We start from the raw sequence: 4,845 nt of genomic DNA, 5'->3' as shown, positions 1-4,845 counted from the left end.
AGCTAGTCAGTGGCAAGCAGTAACGACTGAAGCCCTGGTTCCTGGATTTGGAACTATCTCTAAGTAATCCGGTGGCTCACAAGGCTCTGACACTGGGCAGGATTTTTTCCTCTACTTCCAAATCCTAGAACTTCATTAGTAAACACAAGACAAATGCAGGATCATCCTGTAGGGAAGACCCACACTGGCTGTCCCCAACCCAGAAAGTCCTCACACACCCAGAAACCCAAAGACAAAACAAGGAACAACTGTCATACGCCTAAACTCACAAGCTAGGATGCCAAGGCCTCACTTAGTAACCAGCACCTCCCATGACCTGGAAAATACCCTTCCCTTCCCTGAGTCTTTACCTACTTATCTAAGAAATAAGAAGTAGACAGCAGCTCTCCACCTTTTTATATATCTTCTCTCTGTACCCTTCAAGTCCTTGATTTTTTTTAAAACCCTGCAAGCAATAATTTTTCCCCCCAAACAAAATAGTTGGTGGACGTGATGCTCCAAACATATGCACAACTGGGTTGTGAGCACAGACTTCCTGCAGGAGCCACATCATTAGGTGGGCCACACTTGGAGGATACAGACATAGTGATGAGAGCCTTGGAGGGCTGCCCAGAAAGAAAAGAACGACCATGTGTGTGTTGGAATCCTTTCCAAGAGACACTTCTAGAATTTCCTTTCAGAACGTGAGCTGGCAAGGAATTGGAGGACAGTTTTGTCATAAGTCAGGAATAGATAGGAATTAAAACACAGAGACAAACAAAGAAGTTTCTGGGTAGAAGATTGTAAACTTAAATCCACTCAGAGAATCAGGGCTAAAACCAGGACATTTTGACGTCTTCATAAATGTTCAAAAAAATAAATGATGGAGTAACACCTACAGACATCATTAAAAATTCCAGCAGGCTGACATGCCAAGCAAAGAAGAGTCAAAGATTGTACAATTGGTGACAACAACAAAGAGAGTACCAACAAGAGAAAATACAGACTAATGATTTAGAGGAAATCATTGCAAAACAACTTCAACTCAATTAATAAAAATTAATGAAAATGAAAACATATTTTCCAGGTCCAAGCAGGGTTAATGCATTCATTACTCATTCACTCAGCAGCCTTTCCAGAATCTTGACCTCAGGTCTCACTAGGTACCGGTGTGATGAGCATTCACCATAAGCAGGCATCAGTGATGGGGGCAGTGCAAAGACACCTGCTAACAGAATCACGGGTGTGACCCAATAACCTGTGACCAGCATAGTTATAATTCTGGCCCCCAGAGAAGAGATGCCCCATCTCAGTGTTTAGAACCCTGAGCAGTCACCCTTCCTCTGCTTGTGCTGAGCAGCCAAGGAAAGCATTCCTAACCTGAAGCCATGGGTGTAGCCCTAGTGCCAGGGAGCTGGGAAGAGTGAAAAGAGCTCCAAAAGGGCAGAGAACCCCTGCACTCTGGAAGATAAAGTACCAGCAGACTCACCAAATTACACGTCCCAATCATCCTTCACAATCCCTGGACACAGACTGCTGAATAGAAAGAATATTCAGAAGGAAGAGAGGAACATGGAATCTTAAACATGACTACAAGCACATCGTCAAGACTCACCTCACTCTTGAGGGAAACTTACACCCAGAAAAAGAAGTCCCAAACTGAACAAAGGAAGGAATGAACACCTGAAGAAATGAAAATAACAAAGAAATGATGTTTTTAAAAATAAACATAATTAATTTTCTCAAAGGGACAAGAGAGTCTAATAAATCTATAAGATAAGAGCCAACGATTGTAACCACAAACAGTTAGAGATGGTTAACATTTCAAAACACGACCACCTGAATCAAAAATCCAGTAGGGGGTTGAATATAAGAATACACATAGTTGAAGATGAATTGTGTAAGACAGAAGCTTGAGCTCAGAAGTCCCTCAAAATACACTTCAAAGATCTTAGAGGTATAAAATATCAGAGAAAATGAGATCAAAGACAGAAAGTGTAAGGGGAAAGTTAATAGACATACAAGGGGAAACCCTGGTGGTCCCAATAGCTCTCTGATATAGCACAACCCAATAGAAATATAGTGCAACCCATAAATGCAAGCCACATGTAATTTTACATTTTCTAATACCAACTTAAAAAGTAAAAGGGGGGCAGCCTTGGCTCAGCGGTGGCTCAGCGGTGTAGCGCTGCCTTCAGCCCGAGTGTGATCCTGAAGACCCGGGATCGAGTCCCACGTCGGGCTCCCTGCATGGAGCCTGCTTCTCCTTCTGCCTGTGTCTCTGTGTCTCTGCGTCTCTGCCTCTCCCTCTCTGTGTGTCTCTCATGAATAAATAAATAAAATCTTTTTTAAAAAAAAGTAAAAGGAAACAAGTGAAATTAATTTTAATAGTATATTTTAATGCATTAATTATGAAATATTACCATTTAAACATGTAATTAATATTAAAAAGTTAATGAGTTAGGCTCTATTTTTTAATAAGTCATAGAAATCTGGAGCATATTTTAAACTTAACAGCATGTCTCAGTTCAGACTAACCACACCCCAGATGCTTAACAGTCAAATGTGTCTTGGGGCTACCACGGTGGGCAGTAGAGATCTTTTTTTTAAATTTATTTATTTATGATAATCACAGAGAGAGAGAGAGAGAGAGAGAGGCAGAGACACAGGCAGAGGGAGAAGCAGGCCCCATGCACCGGGAGCCCGACGTGGGATTCGATCCCGGATCTCCAGGATTGTGCCCTGGGCCAAAGGCAGGCGCCAAACTGCTGCTCCCCCCAGGGATCCCCGGGCAGTAAAGATCTAAGAGGACTTTAGAACAATTAGAGAACAATTAAAATGTAGGAGAGGAAGTTAGAAACAAGGCGAAGACATGAATCTCCAGATTAAAAAAGATTCACCAAGTATATGAAAAGAGACCCACATTTAGAAATGCAATAGTAAACTTGCAGATCAGCACAGAGAAAATCCTGAAAGCTTCCAGAAAAGAAGAAAAGATTACTAACACAGGAAGGAAAATAAAATTGAGATCAGACTTGTCATCAGCAACACCAAACATCAGAAACACCAAACACTGCAAGAAGTTAACTTCTGAGGGAAAATTACTTTGGATCAGGAATTCTTTACTGAGACAAATTAGTCATTCATTTAGAGGTGAAAATAAAACTTGCGCTCAGAGGCTATACTCAGAAGTTCAGCCGAGACCCTTTCTAAAATCTACAAGACTGAGGTTCTCTTACATCGACGGCCTAAGAGTCGCGCTGTAAGAAGCAACAACCTCTCCTCTTCTCCGCCATCCGCCCGGCAGCCGCCAAGCAGCAACCATGTGTGAGTGTATCTCGATCCACGTTGGCCAGGCAGGAGTCCAGATCGGCAATGCCTGCTGGGAGCTCTATCGCCTGGAACACGGCATTCAGCCCGATGGCCAGATGCCAAGTGACAAGACCATTGGGGGAGGAGATGACTCCTTCAACACCCTCTTCAGTGAGACGGGCGCTGGCAAGCATGTGCCCAGGGCAGTGTTTGTAGACCTGGAGCCCACAGTCATTGATGAAGTTCGCGCTGGCACCTACCGCCAGCTCTTCCACCCTGAGCAGCTCATCACAGGCAAGGAAGATGCTGCCAATAACTATGCCCGAGGACACTACACCATTGGCAAGGAGATCACTGACCTTGTCTTGGACCAAATTCGGAAACTGGCTGACCAGTGCACGGGTCTTCAGGGCTTCTTGGTTTTCCACAGCTTGAAGGGGGAACCAGTTCTGGGTTCACCTCCCTGCTGATGGAAAGAAGTCCAAGCTAGAGTTCTCCATCTACCCTACCCCCCAGGTGTCCACAGCTGTAGTAGAGCCCTACAACTCCATCCTCACCACCCACACCACCCTGGAGCACTCTGATTGTGCCTTCATGGTAGACAACGAGGCCATCTATGACATCTGTCGTAGAAACCTCGATATTGAGCGCCCAACCTACACTAATCTAAACAGGTTGATAGGTCAGATTGTGTCCTCCATCACTGCTTCCCTCGGATTTGATGGGGCCCTGAATGTGGATCTGATGGAGTTCCAGACCAACCTGGTGCTCTATGCCCGCATCCACTTCCCTCTGGCCACATATGCCCCTGTCATCTCTGCTGAGAAAGCCTACCATGAGCAGAGATCACCAATGCATGCTTTGAGCCAGCCAACCAGATGGTGAAATGTGACCCTCGCCATGGTAAATACATGGCTTGCTGCCTGTTGTACCATGGTGATGTGGTTCCCCAAGATCTCAATGCTGCCATTGCCACCATCAAGACCAAGCGTACCAACCAGTTTGTGGACTGGTGCCCCACTGGCTTCAAAGTAGGCATTAACTACCAGCCTCCCACTGTGGTACCCGGTGGAGACCTGGCCAAAGTACAGCGAGCTGTGTGCATGCTGAGCAACACCACAGCCATTGCTGAGGCCTGGGCTCGCCTGGACCACAAGTTTGACCTGATGTATGCCAAGCGTGCCTTTGTTCACTGGTATGTGGGTGAGGGCATGGAGGAAGGAGAGTTTTCTGAGGCCCGTGAGGACATGGCTGCCCTGGAGAAGGATTATGAGGAGGTTGGTGCGGATTCTGTTGAAGGACAGGGTGAAGAAGGAGAGGAATACTAAAGTTAAAAATGTCACAAAGGTGCTGCTTTTACAGGGAAGCTTATTCTGTTTTGAACATTGAAAAGTTGTGCTCTGATCAGTTAATTTGTATGTAGCAGTGCATACTCTCATATACAATTACTGACCTATGCTTTAAAACACGACGCTTTGTTACAGACCCAAGCTGTCCATTTCTCTGATGGGTTTGAATAAAGTATTCCCTGTCTTAATAAAATAAATAAAATAA

General features: G+C 44.9%; 1 pseudogene; it reads left to right on the top strand.

The window, feature by feature from the left end:
* The first annotated feature begins 3,219 nt into the window (after positions 1-3,219).
* LOC129513958 (tubulin alpha-1A chain-like) lies at positions 3,220-4,627 on the top strand (annotated as a pseudogene).
* Positions 4,628-4,845: the final 218 nt, after the last annotated feature.

Source organism: Nyctereutes procyonoides, unplaced genomic scaffold, assembly GCF_905146905.1.
Source record: "Nyctereutes procyonoides isolate TBG_1078 unplaced genomic scaffold, NYPRO_anot_genome, whole genome shotgun sequence".
In the NCBI taxonomy this organism is placed as follows: Eukaryota; Metazoa; Chordata; class Mammalia; order Carnivora; family Canidae; genus Nyctereutes; species Nyctereutes procyonoides.
This window is presented reverse-complemented; position numbering and strand designations above follow the sequence as displayed.